Below are 8,851 nucleotides of genomic sequence, written 5' to 3'. Positions count from 1 at the left end.
GAGGGGCTAGAAAAGGCCCTAAACATAGTCTGCCTTCCTTTACAATCTTACTCAGCTACGAGTGATCACCAGAGAAGAAGAGAAGATATTGGGGTAGGGAATGTTTTTTCAGTTCAAAGGCCACATTGCCTTCTGGACAACTTTCTCAGTGTCACATGACATGGGTGGGTGGGGACAGAGGCAAAACTGGGTGGAGCAATGCATGTGGATTTTATTTCCATACTGTAGACAAGTCAGGGAGTCAGTGATCTGAGCCCTGGGATGTAGCCTTGGAAAATGCCCAACCATGGCAACCCCTGACCCTAACTTAAATCCAATTGATTTCAATGGGTCTACTTTGGTTGGCACCCATCTGCCTCAGGAGACAATGAAGGAGTGCGTTTCTGGGGATGAAGTTAACTGTTGGGACTATAGGAAGGTTACAGCACCTCCCTTGCTACACTGGCTGCCCTGCTTACCTGTCTGTTTCCATGCACAGTGCAAAGTGCTGGTCTCATTAAGCAAAGGATATAATGTATAAATATATATATACATGTATACACTTACACATTAATGTATAAATATACATAGAATCCAGAATTAGGACTGCTTAAGCAGCTGGTCATAGGGAACAAACCACTTCCTTGCAAAATGCCCATCATCACCTATAAAGCCCTACACAGCCTAGGTCCAAGTTATCTGAAAGATAATATCCCCTCATACGAAGCTGCTTGGGGTTTCAGATCTTCAGGGGAGGGCCTTCCCTCAGACCTGCCACCCTCACAAGCATGCATGGTGGGGCCTTCTCGGTGGCGGCTCCCAGACTTTGGAACTTCCTCCCCAGAAAAGCTGGACTGGCTCCTACCTTGCAGTCCTTTCACAGGCAGGTCACAATTTTCTTGTTCCAATAGGCTTTTGGGATTGACTACTTTCATTAAAGGGAACGTGCTATGCTGTTTTCATTGTGATTATTGGTACATTCGTACCAATAATTATTGGTACAACTAAATCGTATATAGTTTTAATTCTTTCAATGCTGAATTGCATTTTAATGATTTATTTTTCTATGTGTTTAGCAGTTCTTGTTTTTATCTGTAAGCTGCCTTGCATCCCAACTGCGGAAAAGGTGATGTATATATATGTGTGTGTATATATGTGTGTGTGTGTATATATATTCATCATCATTACACCCCAGGAATCAAAACTTTGGGAAATGTTGGTATAGCTGCAATTTTGATGACAGACAGTTGAAAAGTCAACTGTGGCTATTTAACATGTCTCAAGGAGAACTTTATAGCATGATAGCTGCTGTTAACTGCTACACAATAAAATTTAATTGACCATTCACCAAAAGGTTAGGAAGTTAGTCAAACTGTAACTGCTGCAATTATCACCCCACCCTGTAGTCATGAACTGAAGGCAAAACAGTTTTTGTGTGCAAGATAAATTGAAGGAGCAATGGAAGTTTCTAGATGGCTTTCAGGGTTTATACTTTGCTGCTTAGGAAAATATTTCAGTGTTTTCATTTGCAGGATTAAAGTTCCGCAGATTCAGTGTTTATGAATGAAGTTTTGTATTTAATTAGCAGCAGTAATGCAGCTGTTGCATTAAGCCGAGGAGGGAACATTTAAAACTTGTTTTGTTTTAACATATAGATTATGGGGATTCAATGTAAGTGAATAAAGATACACAATGAAACAAAAATATTGACTTTGATTATATACTTACTGACTCTAGATACCTTGTGGTGTTGGCATGGGATTAAGGGTTGCCAACTGACTGGATAAGAATAGATTCACCTAGTCTAATTTTCTCCCTTGCAACTCATCTGCAGAGAAAAGAAGATGAGCAAATAAGATGCATATTCATAGCATGGAGATAACTCCCTATAACATATTTACACAAACTGCTGCTAAAGCATAGGAACAGGCATTTTGGTAACAACCTATCCTCATCAAAAAGATGATATGCATCAATAGAAGAGAGGACAAAAGAGGATATACATGTGCACAACATTTGCTATGCTAATTTTTATGTTTGCATATTACCCATGTGCCTTTTAGTCTGCTGACCAGGTAGTTCAAGGCTCCTGCTCTTTCTCCTGATGGTTATCTTTGGAACTGACAGCCCTTCAAATAAAGGATGGTCCTTTATAAAGTAGGGCAACTCTAGCAGGAATTCACAAGCAGGCCACCAAGCCCCCTTGGGAGAATTAGATCTTCTGTGTTTCATGATTGATTTGAGATTATATTTGAAGAACATCTCAATATGTGTGTGTCATGACCCTCTAGATCAGACTCTCCTTCCTCAGGAGATGAAGTTGAAGATCCTGAGTGCAAGGGGGAATTGGCCTCAGGACCAGCCCCAGGTATACATATCCAATCAGAAGCATTTGCAGAAGAGGAGCCCAATGTGCCATTATATCTCTGGCCTGGGGATGTTGTGTGCCATTCTCCACTCAGAAGGCTTAAAGGTAAAGGTAAAAGTACCCCTGCCTGTACGGGCCAGTCGTGTCCAACTCTAGGGTTGCGTGTTCATCTCGCTCTAGAGGCCGTGAGCCATCGCCGTCCGAAGACACTTCCAGGTCACGTGGCCAGCGTGACGAAGCTGCAGCTGGTGAGCCAGCACCAGCGCAGCACACAGAAACGCCATTTACCTTCCCGCTATAAAGCGGTCCCTATTTATCTACTTGCACTTAAGAGTGCTTTCGAACTGCTAGGTGGGCAGGAGCTGGGACCGAACGACGGGAGCTCACCCCGCCGCGGGGATTCAAACCACCGACCATACGATCGGCAAGTCCTAGGCACTGAGGTTTTACCCACAGCGCCACCCGCGTCCCTTCTCAGAAGGCTTAGTGGAACCATAATCTCCTCTACTGTTCCTGAGTCATTCATTGCTAAAGCAAGCTGGGCCCATTTAACTGAAGAGGCTCCACTTACCAAAGGTAGAGTTAGCAACTGGAATAGAGTTACCTCTCCTTTTGAAGGCTCAGTTTGAGGATGACTACTGCTGAAACAACGCCAGACCTTTGCGCTTGTGGAGGTGACAGCCAAAACCCTGCAGGGAGCTGTCCAGGGTACTTCTGAAGCCTCAGCTCTGTACTTCTGAGGCCCTTTCTCAGAATGAGGGTTGGGGGGAAGAAGATAAAAAGGCAAAGTCTGCACTTAGTTATTTTCTTTATAGACAGGTATACAATTACCTCACAGATTAAGGGGTAGACAACAGTTGCTTAAGTCTAAATCTATAACTAATCAGCTTCTCTTTAACAATAGTTGCTATTAGAAACCAGCTTCTTAACTCTAAAGCAATCAAGGTAAAGTGGGAGACAGTGAGGAAAAGTGAATGAACGTGGTTCGTTGCTGTGCCCCTGCACAAAGAACAAAGTGTCTATGGTTTCATACAAGCAAACAGATAAAGCATGCCGTTGTTTATCTGGCAACTAATCAACAACTGGAGACCCTAGTGCCACTGCCCCATATCACCTCCTCTGAATACCCCTGCCATAAATAGTGGGTGGAGCTGTAGTCTAAACCGCTGAGCCTCTTGGGCTTGCCAATCAGAAGGTTGGCGGTTTGAATCCGCACAATGGGGTGAGCTCCTGATTCAGTTCCTGCCTACCTAGCAGTTCAAAAGCATGCCAGTGCAGGTAAATAAATAGGTTGCAGGAAAGTAAACGGCATTTCCATGCACTCTGGTTTCCGTCACGGTGTTCCATTGAGCCAGAAACGGTTTAGTCCTGCTGGCCACTTGACCCGGAAAGCTGTTTGTGGACAAACGACAGTTCCCTCCGACTGAAAACGAGATGAGCGCCAGAACCCCATAGTCACCTTTGGCTGGACTTTACCTTTCCCTCTTTTTCTTTTTCTTCTTCTTTGCTTACCTTTGCCATAAACTAGTCATTGACCATGAACTTTGTCCTTTTCCAGGTTCTCCTATGTAAAATAGTCTAGGATGGGCAGGTCTGCAGTGATTGAAGGCATTCTGGAACATTCTGCAGGATCAACAAATGGCTCCATTGTTAACCCTAACATAAACTTGCACAGCAAGAAAGGCTGCAGGGATTTATGCAAGATTCAGTTCTGCTGCTCTGAACTTTATATAAACAAAGCTGTCTGATATAGTGCTCCTGTATGCCACCATCCTAGATCTGATGAGTCTTGATGAGAAAATGTAATACACATTACGTTCCCTGGAAAGTAATATAGGGAAAAGTAAATCAAGGTAAAGAAATAAACAAAAACTCCAAAGAGCTTTCAACAATGGAAGTAGCTTAATATAGTGGAACAGTGGATGGTCACATCTCCATTTTTATTTAGAGCAAACCTACATAAGTAGTGACCTAGCAAACCACCCATGAGCAGACAACTCACCATGAGTGAGCGCAGGCATAAAAAGGCTTTTTTTGTTATCTAGGCGGGGGTACAGGGCTGCAAGTCAATGCCTGCCTTAACCAAGGTTCTCACACAAATATGCAGGGGTGGCTAATCTTTTTTAAAACACACACACACACACACACAAACCTTTTTATCTATTTGATTCCCCACCAACTGTCAAAATATGTGGGATCTTGTTTTGCCAGAAAAACTTGTTCGGGGGCACATGGATCGCCTTGAGCCAGAGTTTAACCACCCCAATTTAGTATCTAGTATTCTAAATATTACTAAAGCTGTGTATCAGGGACTGGACTGAGGAGGAATTGTGGGGACCGCCCCTCCTCTTCCTGGACCTTCCCAGAGAAGAGGAGGACAGTATAGATTCAGAACAGTGGTTTGCAGAAGGGCATAGTTCAGAGGCTGCAGAGGGGAGAAGCTGGAAAATATTGGAGCAAATACAGGAACAAGAATCACTAGGAGGGAGACAATTAACATACTCAGTGTCTCTTGAAAGCATTCCACCGCCGCCCCTTCCAGAACCAGCTGTGCCTTGAGAGTAGTAGAACAGAAAGCTCAGAGGCAGAAATCACAGATCAGCTGGCACAGGGATGATGTAGAATAGGAGAAACTGAGGGGGTGGGACTTTACTTGGAACAATGCCATTATCCTTCGTCTCCCTCTGTGTATAGTGAATAAACTAGTTGGTAAGAACTCTTCTTGTTTATCTGCTTCTTGGCTGCCACTGTGCAAGGTATAGGATTCCCTGAAGCCTGACACTGTGGCCCTCTTAATACAACAGCAGTTGGCTCACCTCTTTATTCTGTGCATAGGTTTACGCAGGTGTTGTGGTTAGGCATGCCATAGCATCAGAGTTCCTCCTCTTTGACTAATGTGCAGATTAGAATGTAGTCCTCCTTTGGGATTCTGACTCAATCAAATTCCACATTTGTGTTTCGAGGGGGCAATAAACACAGTGGCTAGAAAGTGGGTAGGTGGTGTCACAGGTAGTGAAAATGGGACCACAAATTTCCTTGGAGGCACCCATCTTTTCCCCAAAACAATACCCCTAGGAGGGATAGGACAGCAACACATCTCATCGCTCCCGGGGCATATTTTGTGACATACTCTGTATCTATTCCAAGCAGTCATTATCTATCAAATAAAAAGCAGGCATTGCGTATTGGATGACCTTGTAAACAGGTATAATGGCTTTTGTTTGGGGTGCATACATTTACAATTGCACATGGGTGTTTTTTAATGTACATGGGGTGGAACAGAATCACAATTGAACAGTTGCACAAGTGCTGTGATTCACCAGTCCTGGCCTTCCCTGTTTATAATAGCTCTCTGAAAATTGCTTCTACCTTATTGTTAACCTTGGCTTCTGGTGTGATAGGTCTCCATCAATAGTAATGGTCTTGCCTGAGCAGGTTTTCTGTTCCATCTTCTCCCATCTTGCTTCTATTGGGTCCTAATTGCTCCCTTCCCATTGTCTCAACTTCCTTAATATTGGACTGGGCATTTGTGACACTGTCACAATCCGCAGGCACAGTAGCATTATTGAAAACTCAGAAGAGCAATACAGATAGTTGCGTGCGCAGCAAGAGGGATTTTGGACATATATTTCCTGAGCAGCAGCCTCTCACATTACACATCAAATCACTGTTGAAATGTGATTTTTTAAAAAGCTGTTTGACATATGGCACAGGGGATCTGCTGTTCCAAGGTTTGGCATGCGGAAGCCTTCAAGCATGCCTCAAGTAGCTCTTGGGATTATGGCTTGTGTGTGCATTACAGCGCACATAGGGCTTTGGGTTGGGGTGTACAGCTGTTTCCATCATTGCATCTTTGTGCAACACAGGGCAGCGGGGTGAGTGCTTGAATTCCTACCTGGCCTTATTACAAACACTAAGTCCTTGTCAGGCATAGATACATATACCAATCCTTCTCAACACGTTGTTCTTTTTTAAGTACAGAGAAAACTAAGCTTTGCTTCTCTAATAGAGCAATGTGATGCTATCCCACATCAAAATGTATCCTTGTTTAATTGCATTAATGGGCTCCTAATCCGTGCTCTTTTCCTAGAAATAGAGGTGTTGGAATTCACCATGAACACCTCCCTTGTTCTCTTAGAATGGCAATGACACCCACCTGAGAGGTACCATAACTGAGTTCCCCCGAGTTCCTGCTCCTAATCAGGATTTAGGAAGGAAATATTATGCCAAACTGAAGCAGCATCCACCTTTTAAAAGGAAAGAAAGAAATTTTATTTTTCAAAAGGCGTGCCATTCACAGTCCATGATTCACAACATTCAAAAGCTTTTAGGGTACTTACTTTTCTGCAGTGTTATTTCATAACCTAACATTCACTTTGCAGGCTGCATGCACATTGCCTCTTTTCTAAAGGATGGTGCAAACGGCAACTTCTGTAGTCTCCAAATTCTTATGTTGGTCATTATTAAAACACTCATTCAGTTAAGTCTTTCATGTGCACCCTAAAAGCATGGCTGCGTGCCATGGCCCATTCACATGTCTTGTTAAGACCTCAATGGAAATGCTTCCTACAAATGGTGCAATACATATAGCCAATGTGACAACAGTGGGGCAGGGTTATTTTTGATTTACTGTTTTGGCAAACACATTTTAAGTACATGTGGTACCATTTTCCCTCATTTATCCTCTTCAGTCTTGCTTTTCCACGTTGTTGATTCCCCCCCCACAGTCTGTTTGCGGACTGCAAACTCCTTGGGGACAAGGACCTATCTATTTTTGTCTATGGAACCTTTTCCATGCTGATAGTTCTGTAATGATGATGGCGACAGTGCAATGAAATGTCAATTGGTGCTGTCTTTCTGTGAGATTTTACAAGAGAAACAACCAATTTCGAATCTGGACAGCATGAATGTTATGCTGTTTTAAATCTCAACACTTGCCCTAAGAAAACAGTCTCTGCATTTCAGCCAATCCTAGTCTTATTGAGAGTAGATGCATTTAGAAGCCTATCCACACCCCTGTTTGCCCTGCCGCTTTCCCCCAGTGAAACCTGCAATTTAGCGCTGAATCGGAACAAATGACAACTGGGTTTTCCACAGATTGCTGTTTGTTCCAATTTGATGCTAAAGAGCGGGTTTTCTGGGTGAAAGCAGCTGGGCAAAGGCAAGACCACATTGACCCATGCGTAAAAAGCATGGGATGAGTAGAAAACCACTCAGATCTGTGCTGTGGGTGAGTCCGAATGAACCTAAATTACTCACACTGTGCTTTTTTCTGGGGGTATGGAGGGGTACACATACCCCTAAACATTTTGTGAATCTAAGTTTGGCCTCATTGAGGGGCAGTATTTCAATATGAGTGGGAAAATGAGAATACCCCTAAACATTTTTATTTATTTTCACACTCATTAACCTCTATGGAGTGCTTGAATTCCTACCTGGCCTTATTACAAACACTAAGTCCTTGTCAGGCATAGATACTCACACTCATTAACCTCTATGGATCTACTCTGCGTAAGGCTAGCATTGGATACCACCCCTTAATTCAGAATCATAGACTTGTAGATTGGAAGGGACCATGAGGGTCAACTAGTCCAACTCCTTGCAATGCAGGAATATTTCACCCAACATGGGACTCAAACCCACAACCCTGAGATTCAGAGTCTCATGCTCTACCGACTGAGCTATCCCTCAGCTTCTCTTTTTAATGTAGGTACTGAAATGGAGGAAGTCACTAGTGTGGCCATTCAAAGGTTATACAGATAAGTATCCACATGAGCATGGACCCATGTCAAAACCATAAGGATTACTCATCACTATGCCATATTTGCTAGGAAAACCAGATTACAGGCTTCAGCATGAGCTGATGAGACAGCTTGCTTGTGAGCATAGCGTCAGACAGTTAGCAGTTTCCTCCTCTTAGGGAAATTATTAAAATGGCCTGTCCTTATCGTCTGCTGTTGCCTGGAGTCAGGAAACAGGAGGGAGGCAAACTCTTCTCACTACAGTAAGGAACCTCAGCAGCGCAAGTTGCTGAAAACTCAATTAAGGATACATTTGTTGCCATCTTCTTTGGCAGTGGCTCAGAGAACCCTTCCCAGATTGGATTTATATTTGTCTGCAGAGATTGCCTTTGATAGCTGGTATCACTCTGTTAACACTCGGCTCTCAGGATTGACTCCTGCTTTGATGCTGAGAGCGGGGGAAATAGCCCCTTCCCTGCGATCTGATTCAATCTTTGGAAATGGAGCCTCCTGCAATAATCTTGGGATGTGCCACCCATTGGGCAAAGTCAAATGGCCACATTCTCTCTTCCTGAAAACCTGAAAACATTTCGGTGAGATTTATTTGGAGGATGGAAATATTATGCTTTTTAAAATAGGGAGCTTTAAACTGGCCAACAGGCTGAACTGCATGGTTAGCTGCCACAAGTTAAGTTGTTGAGCATGCTGCTTTTGAAAGTTGCTGGTGGGGGAAGCAAAATGTAAGAACCTGCACAAATTGGTT

This window comes from Podarcis vaucheri, assembly GCF_965113315.1.
Source record: "Podarcis vaucheri genome assembly, chromosome: 8".
In the NCBI taxonomy this organism is placed as follows: domain Eukaryota; kingdom Metazoa; phylum Chordata; class Lepidosauria; order Squamata; family Lacertidae; genus Podarcis; species Podarcis vaucheri.
This window is presented reverse-complemented; position numbering follows the sequence as displayed.